We start from the raw sequence: 12262 nt of genomic DNA on the forward strand, positions 1-12262 counted from the left end.
TCAAGTTTGGGAGACTGGCCATAAAACCACTGTTCCACAGACACAGCTGAAAAATCTCATTTCCAGCCATTTCTGTACAAAGTTGCTCCAAAGTCACCCATCAGGAGTTCAGTGCACAGCTGCAGGTGCCCTGTGGCAGCTGGGAGTCTCCTGACTCCCATGGTCTGCCCCTCCAGTCAGGCTTCCTGGGAGCTTTGGGACCTTCCTGTTCTCCAGCGGCAACCTGGAGAGGAGCCAGGGACTTTAGACACAGATGAGTTGTTATGACTCCTTAAACAAAACAAAAAACAACCTTCCCCCTAAAGCAGCAGACTTGTGGATGCTAAGGGAAGTTATTCGCCTTGTAGTAGTTCTGATTCTTCAACTGCACCATCTTGAATAATTGGAATTACTACAGGGTGAATAGATATCCTCAGCATCCACAAGTCAATCATTACACTTGGCTGAGTAATATCCATTTGGCCGCCTGGATTTGGAGATTCTAGATACCAAGGAATTTGAGATTTTGGATAATAGAATAGCAAATTAGTAAAATATCAAAGGAAATTCTGCGTTATTAATGGAAATAATCTTTTCTTGGAAGTCCAGTAAGGAAAAAACAGCTTGGTTTGTTTTGTCATATTTTTCAGATCCTATTGTCCGGAAATACCTGCTGTCATTTCTGGCTTGTTGTTTTCAGAAACTCAAAACTTTTATAACTGTGGCTTAAAAGGTTTGAGTCCCAAACTTTGCTCAGATTCTTTTGAGCCAGGTACAGGATGTTTTCGTTGTGGAGGTACAGAAACTTTAAGAAAATGTGAAATACTTAGCAAACACCCCCTCCATCTACAATAGGAGCTTAGTTCGGGTAAGGAATGAGTCTTTGAAGTGGTCTCCTGATTCCCTCCGCTTACTGCACTGTGATTTGCACGGTAGAGCAGTCTCCCTCCGCACAGACTTGATTCCTTTCAGGTGACGCTAACCAGGAAGACACGCTCCAGGACAGCACCTAACGCACGCCAGCCCCTGTGAGCATCCAGCCACAGGAGCACGCTGACATTTGGCTCAAGTAACCTCCCTGCTCCGCGAGAGTGTTGCTGCACCGCACTGCGTGCTAACGCAGACATAGCCTTTCTGCCCCCATAAGGAAAGCAGTGAGAGGTCGCAAAGCTACCCAAAAAGCTTTTACACTCCCCCGCCCCCCACCAAGGCAGGTCTCCTGAGGTTGGTGCTTCACAGCAGATGTGGGGATGTCATGGCTGTCCCTCGGGTGCTGCTTACTCGCTGCTTCCTGAGCTCTCCTCCTCACACTGTGTCTCCCACAGCTGCACGGACTAGCAAAGGTCTGCCTCAGTAGTGGCTGTGGTAGGAGCTAGTAGTCTTTAAATTATCACTGAAGTATTTCAATGAATTACTGAGTTATTCTCTTTGGACACCATTTGCACCAAGTATTCTGCATTGTATTAAAAATTGCTTTGGTCTGTCATTTCAATAAAAATGGTTAGAGGGAATAATTTACCATACTTATTAAGCACAGATGTTGGATCTTAATTTTAGTCTCTGCTGCCATGCCTGTTGATTAAGTGGAACGTGTTTGAAAAGACAGATTCTTATGGATTATCCTCATTTCTTCTTCGTGATTATTTCTCCTCCTCACACAATGACCAAGAAACAGCCCTATGGCAGCAACTGTAGTTGCTTGCTTATGTGTTTCACATCTTTCAAATGCTTTAGTATTTCTAAGAACGTTTCTTAATTACTAAATGCTTTATTATTTTTGTCTTTTAATGTGATTTTAGAAAGTGAAAAGAGGAAGTGTTTGTACAAGTGAGCCACTGACCAATTTGTTAGTCTGAAAGTATTGCTTAAAGTGAAAGCTATTTTATTTACTAAGCTTCATTTTATTTAGTAAATTTACTTTAAATCATTTAGTCTCTGTAACAGTGCATGCTTTCTTTGGCCCTTTATTCTCATTTTAAATCTTCTGATAAGAAAGAGATGCATTTTTATAATTAGGGTTTAATATATCATTAGGAGTAATATATGGTAAAAGATGGAGGGGAAAATGTTCATTCTCTTCCCCGATATTTAAAGGACCAGTTTGAGCCACTAGAGGAAGGTGCATTTTCAGTTATGTTGAACAGCAGATGAACTAAAATGCTTCCTATGGAAAATTCAGAGCAGTGTCCATTTTAAGACTGCATTGCTGTGGAAGTTAAATGCTTAAATAGTTAAAAGAAAACCCCTGAAAATAAAACCATGTGTAAATAGTAAATACTGATTTTTCTAAATTTACTGGTAATGGTCAGTAATTTCAAAGAATATGCTACTCTGAATAGTTTTAATAGGGATTTTTTTTTCCCACAAAGCATTGGGGATATTCAATTATTTACTAAAAGGTAAAACTTCTGGAGATTAACCATAAGATTCTTTACATTTATTATGAGCTTTATGGATAGTTCAACAGGTGAGATTTTCGTGCTTCCCCTGATCTGTGCGTTTCTCTTAAGTTCAATTCATATGTGAAATACGTGTTAGCTGTGCTCTGGGTTCTACAGTGGAGCAATCCTCTCAGCTCCAGTACTGAAAGGCAGAGAATGAGACAGTACAATTAATTTCAGATTTTTCTAGACTGTAAAGTAAGCCCTGTATTACTGTCCCACTAGAAGAACAATTAGATTCTAAAATGACCATCATTGCACAAATAAGAGGATGTCATTATGGCTGTTTCTGACTTCCTTTATTATTTGAATATATGTTTCTAGGAAAGATGATGATACCAGAAACAGGAAAGAGAATTTGGCAGAATCCCATTTTATGGCAGAGTCATAGAATCCAGGAGAAAACCTCTGAAGTGGATGTTGCAGCTCATGGAAAAAGAAAATTAAACTTTTACCATGGATTTGGAGAACATCACAACAGTGTTATGCAACCCATAAGACCTATGAAAATGAACAAAGGGGAGAAAGAAGGTAAGTTTTTCCAACAGTCCACTGATCATGAAGGCTAGGGCAGTGCTTCTCAGCCTTGCTAGCCTGTGCCTCACTTCAGTTCATCAAGAGTTTTGGAGCTTCCTTGCAGCCTGTGCATCAGGGCTTGAGCAAGAGGAGTATTGGTAGCTTTGGGACAGCTCTGCGCTTTCACAGGGCAGGAGGTAGCAAACATGAACGGTCCGAGAACAGCTAGACTTTCACATGTTCAGAGGAGAACTAAGAGATGTTGGGTATATGGGGCATATGGAGACTGTGTACGGGTGGTGTTTAAGGATGGAGCGAGTAAGGGTTGCAGGTCTGAAGTCAGGAGTGCAGAGGATGTGTACTTAACAGTGCTGGGCCTGTCAGGTTCCCCCGCTCCCTCGACTCAGCAAGTCTTTGGACTTGGAGGACAGAGGAACTGCTGATGATCAGGTGTCCCCATAGCCATCCAGGATGTGCAAGCTTCTCTGAGACCCTGCAGCTTGAAAAGCCCAAACCCCTGGCTGTTCCGAAGGAGTGCAGGCAGAGTCTGTGCTTATTGGGTTGGCACATGGAGACTCCCAGGAAGACAAAGGCTGGAAGCTGGTGACTGCTGGCACCAGGAGGGCAGCTCCTGCTGCTCCTCCTCTGCTACAGGGCAGCTTTAGTGCCTTGGGAGCTGTGTCCAATGAAGCACCTGAGCTGGCCAAGCCTGAGCCCCACAGCAGCACCAGGAGGTAGTGGTGAGTAATGGCAGTGGGAGACCTCCTGCTGCAGGGACAGAGGCCCCCATCTGCCAGCCTGACCTGCAGCCTAGGGAGGTTTGCCGCTGGCCAGGGGCTCGGATCCAGGAGGTTGTGGAGAAACTGCTGAGGTTTGTCTGGCCTCAGACACCCTGCTGGCTCTTCCACATGGGCACCAGCGATACTGCCAGGGGAGACCTGGAAGGTAGTGAGAGTGACTATATGGCCCTTGGGGCAGGGGCCAATGGCTTGGGGGCTCAGGTGGTTTTCTTCTCAATCCTGCCAGTGAGGGGGAAGGGCTTGAGGAGGAAGAGTGGATGGATCCAGTGTGTCAACAGCTGCTGGTTGTGCAGCTGGTGTCAACAACAGGAATCCAATAACAGGATTACAACTATGGGACCCTCTTTGAGAATCAGAGGCTGCTAGGAAGGGATAGGATCCACCTGACCAAGTGGGACAAAAGCATCTTTGCCAGCAGGCTGGCCTACCTGGTGAAGAGAGCTTTAAACTAGGAATGATGGGGAGGGTCTCACACTCTTTCTGGAGATCATAACCAAGTGCCTGTACATTAATGCACGCAGCATGGGGAACAAACAGCAGGAGTTAGAGGTCTGCATGCAGCTGCAGGTACATGATCTCATTGGGATCACAGCGATGTTGTGGGATAGCTCACATAACTGAAGTGCTGCTATGGATGGGTACAGGCTCTTTAGGAAGGAGAAGCTGGGACAGCAAGAAGGGGAGTTGCTCTGTACATGAGGGAGCAGTGGGAATGCATGGAGCTCTGCCTAGGGGTGGACTATCTTGACATCTTGGCACAGAGAGATTCAAATTTGGGCTCCTCAGATGAATGCTGTGGTTTACTTAGGAGATATAACTAGCAGAAATATGGTGAGTATTTCTTTGTATCATTGAAAAAGCTTAGCAGTAAACAAGACTTATTTCACGCTCTTGTCTTCTCTTACTCTCCAGTATTTTTGGTTAGGAATGAGAAAACACCAATTTGAAACACTTGTGTGTCTTTAGAAAGCAAAGCGAAAGCTTAGATTTTGATCTGATATAAACATGTGAAAGATTGCCTTCCTACTAACTAATAAAAAGGATTAAAAATGCAAACTTGCATTTGAAAATAAATTGTCTTTTGCCATGGGAGCCAACTGAGAGCCAGCTGAGAGCTCATGGGTGAGGATTAGAGGGTAGACCAATGTGGGTGACATTGTGGGGGTGTCTGTTACAGACCACCTGATCAGGAAGCCACAGATGAGGCTTTCTTCATGCAAATGGAAGAAGCTTCATAATTGTAGGCTCTTGTTATCTTGAGGAACTTGAACCACCCCAGTATCTGCTGGAGGGACAACACAGCAGGACAGAAGCAATTCAGGAGGTTTCTGAAGTGCACTGATGACACAAGTGATGGAGGAACAGACGTGCTCTGCTGCACCTCATACTTACAAGCAAGGAAGAACTATTTGGGAATGTGGAGATAGACACAGCCCCTACAGTGACCATAAGATGGTGGAGTTCAGGATCCTGCAAGGTGGGAACAAGGCAAATAGTAGGATCACAACCTTGGACTTCAGGAGATCAGACTTCCACCTGTACAGGAATCTGCCTAGAAGAATCCCATAGGATATGGCCCTGAAGAAGGGTCCAGGAAAGATAGTTGATTTTCAAGGATCACCATGCTCAAGATTCATACACCATAATGGTCGGAAAATCAATCAATCAAAGGTGGCAGGAGGCTTGCATGGATGATCAAGGAGAGCGTGACAAAACTCAAAGATAAAAAGGAAGTATACAAGAGGTGAAAGCAGGGACAGGTGACCTGGGAGGAATATAGAAACAGCAGCTGAGCAGCAGGGATGGGCTGAAGCCTGCCTGGAGCTGGAGCTGGCAAGAGAAGTGAAGGGCAGCAAGAATGGCTTCTACAGTGTACCAGCAGCAAAAGAAAGACTAGTGAAAATGTGGGCCCACAGCTGATTGGGGCAAGGGGGGGCTGGTGACAAAGGACATGGAAAAGACCACGGTACTCAATGCTTTATTTGCCTTGGTTTTTACTGGCAAGACTTCCCTTCAGCAATCCTGGGCCCAAAGACCAGTGGGAAAGTCTGGAGCAAGGAAGACTTACCCTCAGCAGAGAAGAATCAGGTTAGGGAACTTTTAAACAATCTGGACTTACACAAGTCCATTGGACCTGATGGCATGCACCTACAAGCGCTGAGGGAGCTGGCTAATGTCATTGCGAGGCCATTCTCAATTTTCTTTGAAAGGTCGTGATGATCAAGGGAAGTTCCTGAGGACTAGTAGAAAGCAAATGTCATTTGTATGTCCAAGAAAGGCGGGGAGGAGGATCCAGAGAACTACAGACCAGTCAGACTCACGTCAATCCCTGGGAAGGTGATGAAGCAAATCCTCCTGGAAACCATTTCCAAATATATTAAGGGCAAGCTGATTGGCAGTAGTCAGCATGGCTTTATGAACAAGAAATCATGCTTGACCAACCTGATAGCTTCCTACAATGGAAAACTGGCTTGGTGTTTAAGGGGGAAGCAGTGAATGAGGTTTAGCTTCACTTTAGCATGGCTTTTGTTGCAATCTCCTATAACAGCCACACAGAGAAATGATGAAGTATGGCCTAGATAAATGGACAGAGAGGTGGACTGAAAACTGGTTTTACTGCCAGGCTCAAAGGGTTGAGATCAGTGACACAAAGTCTAGCTGAGGGCCAGTCACTAGCGGTGACCTCCAGGGTTTGATTCTGGGGCCAGTACTGCTTAACATCTTCCTTAATGACCTGGATAATAGGACAGAGTGTGCCCTCAGCAAGCTTGCAGATGACACAAAACTGGGAGGAATGATTGATACATGCAGCAAAATGGTTGTGCTGCCATTCGGAGGGACTTCAACAGGCTGGAGAAATGGGCCAACAGGAACCATGATGTTCAACAAAGGGAAATGCCAAGTCCTGCACCTGAGGAGGAACAACCCCACGCAAGTCCATGGATTTGATCTTCTTGGCTAGCTGTGGCTCTAGTGGGCAGACCGCTATTGAAGATTTGCCTGCAGTTCTCTTTCCACTCTTGTGAAATCCGCAGGGGCCTGAAGACTTTTCCAAACCCTCTTTTGCATTCCTCTTGGTCTCCTCCATGTTTTGTCTTCTCCTTTCTTTCCAATTGATATGCGCATTGGGTCTCAGAGCACTAAACACCAGGAACTTTTGCTGTTTTATCACCAAGAATGTTGGGTTTTCTGTTCATTGTTATGTCAGGTTGCCTCCCAGAAAGGAGCTTTTCTTCTGGCTACTTTTTTGAAGTTGTGCAGCAGTGGCATTTTTGGGTCTTGTTTTGGCACATGCTTCTTCTCACAAGTGTGCCTGATGTGCAGGTGTCTGCTGAGCCTTCTGCCAAGGCATCTCCAGGCCAGCAAGGGAAGACTCCCTTGCGTCATGAGCAATGCAACACTTCTGTAGTCACTGGGGGTTTCTGACATGTACTGTGAGTAGCATTTCTTGTGGGCCATCCTAATCACTGTTGATTGGGCTCCTGAACCACCACTTCCAGCTTCCCTCCTGTCAGCGTCCTCCACCTGGGTAAGTCTGTCCTCTGTGGGAAGCCCCAGCTGAGATGAATTTATTTTGGCACAAAGGTACATTGTGACTAAGGCTTTTCAAATCCACCTGCCACCTGAATACCATGCCAAGCTGTTTTCTCTAGAGAAAGAGGTGCCAAGAAGGCCAGCTCTCTGTCTCGATGTCAGCGATGCTGAAAAAAGTATACAACAGTTTGCTAGAGGGCACCTTGATCTGATCGTACCTACAGGCAGGTGAAGATGGGAGGTGTGGGTCTCAGATGGTTCAGTGGATGAGGTCACAACCTTTGGCTCTTTCTAACCCCAATTTAAACATTTTTATTTATGGTTGCAAGTTTTGCAGAGTCCCCAAAGGAATTAAATTAACAGGCTTGACATAGTAATAACCTAATAAAATCAGATTCATGACATGAGGAGGAATCATTTATTACAGCTCATTTGCCACCACCTCTCAGAAGAATCTGTAGGCCTTCATTGGGACCAAAAGAGTAGTTTGCAATCAGGGCAAAAAAACAGGCTGGTTATTTTTCAGCACCTGAAAACGAACACCTTTTTTCCTGGACTGCCTGACAGCTGCCAAAAAGTCTGTTTCAATCACTCTGTTGATTACATTGTACTGCTGAAAGACAGGCCAGGGAGCTTGGGAAGCGTGATGAGGCTAAGGAGCACAGCTGCTCTTTAGAAGATATTTTTCCAATTTTTTTCAAAAGTGCCTGCTAATTACATTATTGGGTCCCAATCCTGAAAATGGTTAAGCAGATGAATAAATATATTGCGAAGAGCAATGAAATGGAACATGCTTTGGTAGTGATTTAGGAGTGGTGCGGTGGCAATTATTATAGTGAATTAACTGTTTCATGGGAAAAACGATTTGCTTCTCTCTCTCAGGTTCCACATACAGTGTTTTGCCTCATGTTTGAAAAGCCATCTTAAAAGAGCTATAGATACACTGATTTTGATTGCTAGCCTGGGGATTGCTTTAGAAGACTGCCAAGCACACATTGTGCAGATCTAATAGACTGTCAAAAGCAAGGAAATTCAGGTGGAAGGCTGCCAACCTGCCTTTAACTCACTCTGTTTCATGTAGATATTCCAAGTTTCTCATAATGTATGCCATAATCCAGAGCTATTAAGTATACCACCAAGAATTAGACGCTCAGAACCACAGTCTTGAATATCTTTGCTTCACTGTGTGCTGTTTCACTTATATTTTCAGAAGATGGCTTTAGTAGATTAGTGAAAGAGGTGCAGGTAGGGGAAATAAGGTAATATAAAACAAAATGGACAGGCTAAATGCTGAAAAATAGGATTTAAACAGGAAGCTTTATTTTTAGGACAAGGAAAGAGATTATACTGGTCTAAACCAGCTCAGAGTTTGTGAAATGGATGTGTAAAAAAAGGAAAATAGTTTTCCATTAGTATCATATTTAGCCTGTGGTGTCTCATTCATATTTAACAGATTCTAATTAATCATCAGGATCAAGTATTATATTTATTATTTGACTTTATTTAAAGTATATGTGGTCATATACCTTATTAAAATAAATATTTGGATTGTTCCTTTCATAACAGTAAAGGTTTTAGAGATAACTTTTCACATTTTAGAGATAAGCTATTGAACCCACATTGTTTTCATTTCAGTCTAACATCTTCTAATTGAATCCTGTGATCAATATACAACTCCTCTAAAATTATGTAGTAAAAAAGTGCAGTAACTAATTTTACCAGCCAGCTAATGACACGCATTGAATATCAAGTGGCAAAATCAAGCCTCATCTGCAAAAATAAGAGATTGTTAACTCACAGGGACTACAGCCTTTAACAGCTGAAGACTCTAGATGCCTAAAACCAAGGCTGCAGTCCTCAGAGCCTTCGCACAGCTGTTGCCTAATCCGGTAGTACCTGAAGCACCTCAATTTTCTATATTGAAATTTACTGCCTTCCTAAGTTTCTGCTTCTGATCACACGCCCACACAATCCCCTGGCTTCAAAGACCTGCACAGCTCAGTGCTGTCTCCTGCCTACCTCCAAGAGCATGCATTCCTCCACTTGTCCTCCTTAATGGTTCAATCTTGCAGGCATTTTCATTTGCCACTACATTGCCAGAGCTCAAGTCTGATGTTTTTATATTCCTTCGCCAGAAATGAGACAGGCATTATCAGTGCATGGAAAGCTATCATTCAGTGCTGTGGATTGCTAACAGTCCAGGTAGAAAATCTGTAAGTGCAGGAGCTGAGCAGTGAAATGTTTCTTGTGGGCTGCACATCTGTTTGCTTGAATTATATTTGTGGGGGTGGGAATGGGAAGACGTTCCTGAAAAGCTAGAGATGAAGTGGTAACTTCAGCTCCACCAGTTCCTAGGGAAGAGAGGGAACTCAGGGTAAGGAGGTAGTTAGGAGGATTTTGATCCCATATATTAAAAAGTCAATAATGGCAAGTTCTGCGAGCTCGAAACACAGCTTCTGCAGCTACAATGGAGGCAGCAGATGAGGGGGGAGAGCTTCACTGAGACTCAGGGATGCAGTGCCACGGGTAGCTGCTCCAGCCAAAGCCAATACACAATACTCTAATCCCTATATTCAAAGTTACGTGTGAGGGCGAAATAAATGAAGAATGGAAGAACTGTATTCCTCCTTTATGGGCCGGCCAGGCTGAATGCTGACTGTGGGTAAGGAGCAGAGGTGGAAAGGGTCGGCAGGGGATGTGCTCTTTATTCAAGGCTGAGAAATGCCTAATTGTTCTAGGGGCCTAAGCCACCAACGCAAGTCACTTTGGCACATTTGCCAATGATACCCTGAGCCTAGAAATCAAGCAGATACTCTATTTACATACTGATCCATATGCACACTGAATTGCTAAGAACCCCACTGAGGGTAAATTACCCCAAAAGAAACCTAAATTGTTATCTGGGGAAGTTTCATTCCTGCTTGTCAGATAACCCTTATTATCCACAATTTAACTGCGGTTAACAGTTGCATGTTTACGGCAAGTACCCCACCAGAGGCCAATATCTTGCCAGTTAACTGCTGGCAATTTAAATCTCCAGAAGAAATATTCTCTGAGAGAAGCTGGATGGCACTAAGCATTTATTTTAATTCACCTTACATTAATGCTACCTAAAACTTTTGACCGAGATGAGGAACCCATTGGGCCTGGCCACTGAGGGACACATTGGCCTTGTCCAAAGATAAAATGAGAGATTATCTGTACTGCAAACAGAAAAAGAGTGGTGCAGAAACCAAATGCAATAAAGGCAAAGTAATTTCTCAAGGTTACACAGTGTACTCTCTGCAAAGGCAGAGCTAGTTCTGGGTCAGCTGCTTTTGTACTATGTAAAGCATTTTTGCTTCTTATAATTTGACCAACTGGTTCAATTACAAATGAACTGCTTGTAGGCTGTGGGGTTGGGGGGTGTTGTTTTGGTTTTTAAGGACTTTTGTTGTTAATTTTAAAGACTTGAATGAAAATCGCCAGCACTAACAGTTAGGTGATCTTTTTGCAAATGTTGAAAGAATTGATAAGATTTTCACTTTTGAAGTGCATGTCCCGGCTTACCATATTTTGGTTCACTTCTTGGACTGCATGAAGTGAATTCCTTCAGGTGGAGGAAATGCTCCAGAATATAATAAACTCCAACTGTTGAGAGGGGACCAGAGTAGAGCTAATCCAAAAGCCTCCGAACCATGCACAGGGTGGGCACTAGAGCTACAGAAGCAAAGATTTCACTCTGTGCTTCTGCTCTCACATCAGGCCACATAGGAGCAATAGCCTAATATTTTTTTGAACAGAGGTCCATTTAGCTAGTGTCTCATAATTGTGAAGTTAGACATTTTACCATAGAGTCTAAACCCAGAAGTAGAAAGTGTTTCCATTTGTAAGGCTCCTTTTTTCTTTAGTGAAACAGATCAGATTATCTAAATAGATGAACAGTAAAAAAATAAAGTAACTACAGGAAGCCAAGTAGTTATCCACAATCTTACAAGGACAAGTTGAAGCTCTGCTGACAGATAGAGATGAACTCTTATCTTCTCTATCAGTGAACATGCATGTCTACTTGTAGAGAGTTTTCAAAGATTCAAAACTTGGAGGGCCACCACTGAAGGATTTGATATTTATTGACTGAGGAGTTTAAAATAGCCAGTGATTGGGGGCAGGGAGGGGCAGAAGGCTGTGATATTGCCATAAAGGTAGGTGCACCTGAAATTATTGTTCACCTGAGGCATATCTGCACCTAGTTTCCCAATGGGAATATTTATTGATCCCTTTAACATACATAAAGGCCATGTCATTTGTAGGAAGAGGTGAGACTTGTGACTTTTTTATAAGCATGTAAAAAAAAAAAAGTCTTCCAAAATAGTGGCTTTCCAAAAAAGGTTCACAAGCATGGTTCTCACAAGCCACAATTTAATTATCTAGGGCCTTTTAATACGATTTATAATTGATAAAGTATTGTACAACTGCTAAATGTGAAAAAAGTTATTTATTCTGGTATCATCTGTCTCTCCTAGCTCATTGGCACCTACATCAAGGCCAGGACCAACAGACTGGCGGTGGCAGCAAAGACGGTGGTGTGTGTTACTCTTTAACTTGCCCTAGTTACCCAAAAGGTTTGCTACTACTGGGCTAGCCCTATGGAGAGACTGAAGGTTGGAGAGAAAATCACTGCTGTGACAGGAGCTGCTACCCCACCTACAGAAAATGGGAGTGATGTGTTTAAATCCTGCAGAGGTCTTTGAACCCTGTTCTCGCGCTCTCCTAGCAGGACTGGTATGAAAGAGCTGAGCAGTGCCTCTGGGAAAAGACAGCTGCTGGATCAGGCCTATGGGAGTCTTATGGGGATGCCAAATTAGAGGATTTTTATCAGCTCTAGGTGTAACCTAGGTGCTGAGCTATTTATAGTGAGGATGTTACAGGCATCTGCAATGATTTCAGGGGCAAGCTGGGTTTTAAAACCACTGAAATTGTACACTGGATCCAATGTTTAGGCACTGCAGTGCT

Source organism: Apteryx mantelli, chromosome Z (genome assembly GCF_036417845.1).
Source record: "Apteryx mantelli isolate bAptMan1 chromosome Z, bAptMan1.hap1, whole genome shotgun sequence".
NCBI lineage: Eukaryota > Metazoa > Chordata > Aves > Apterygiformes > Apterygidae > Apteryx > Apteryx mantelli.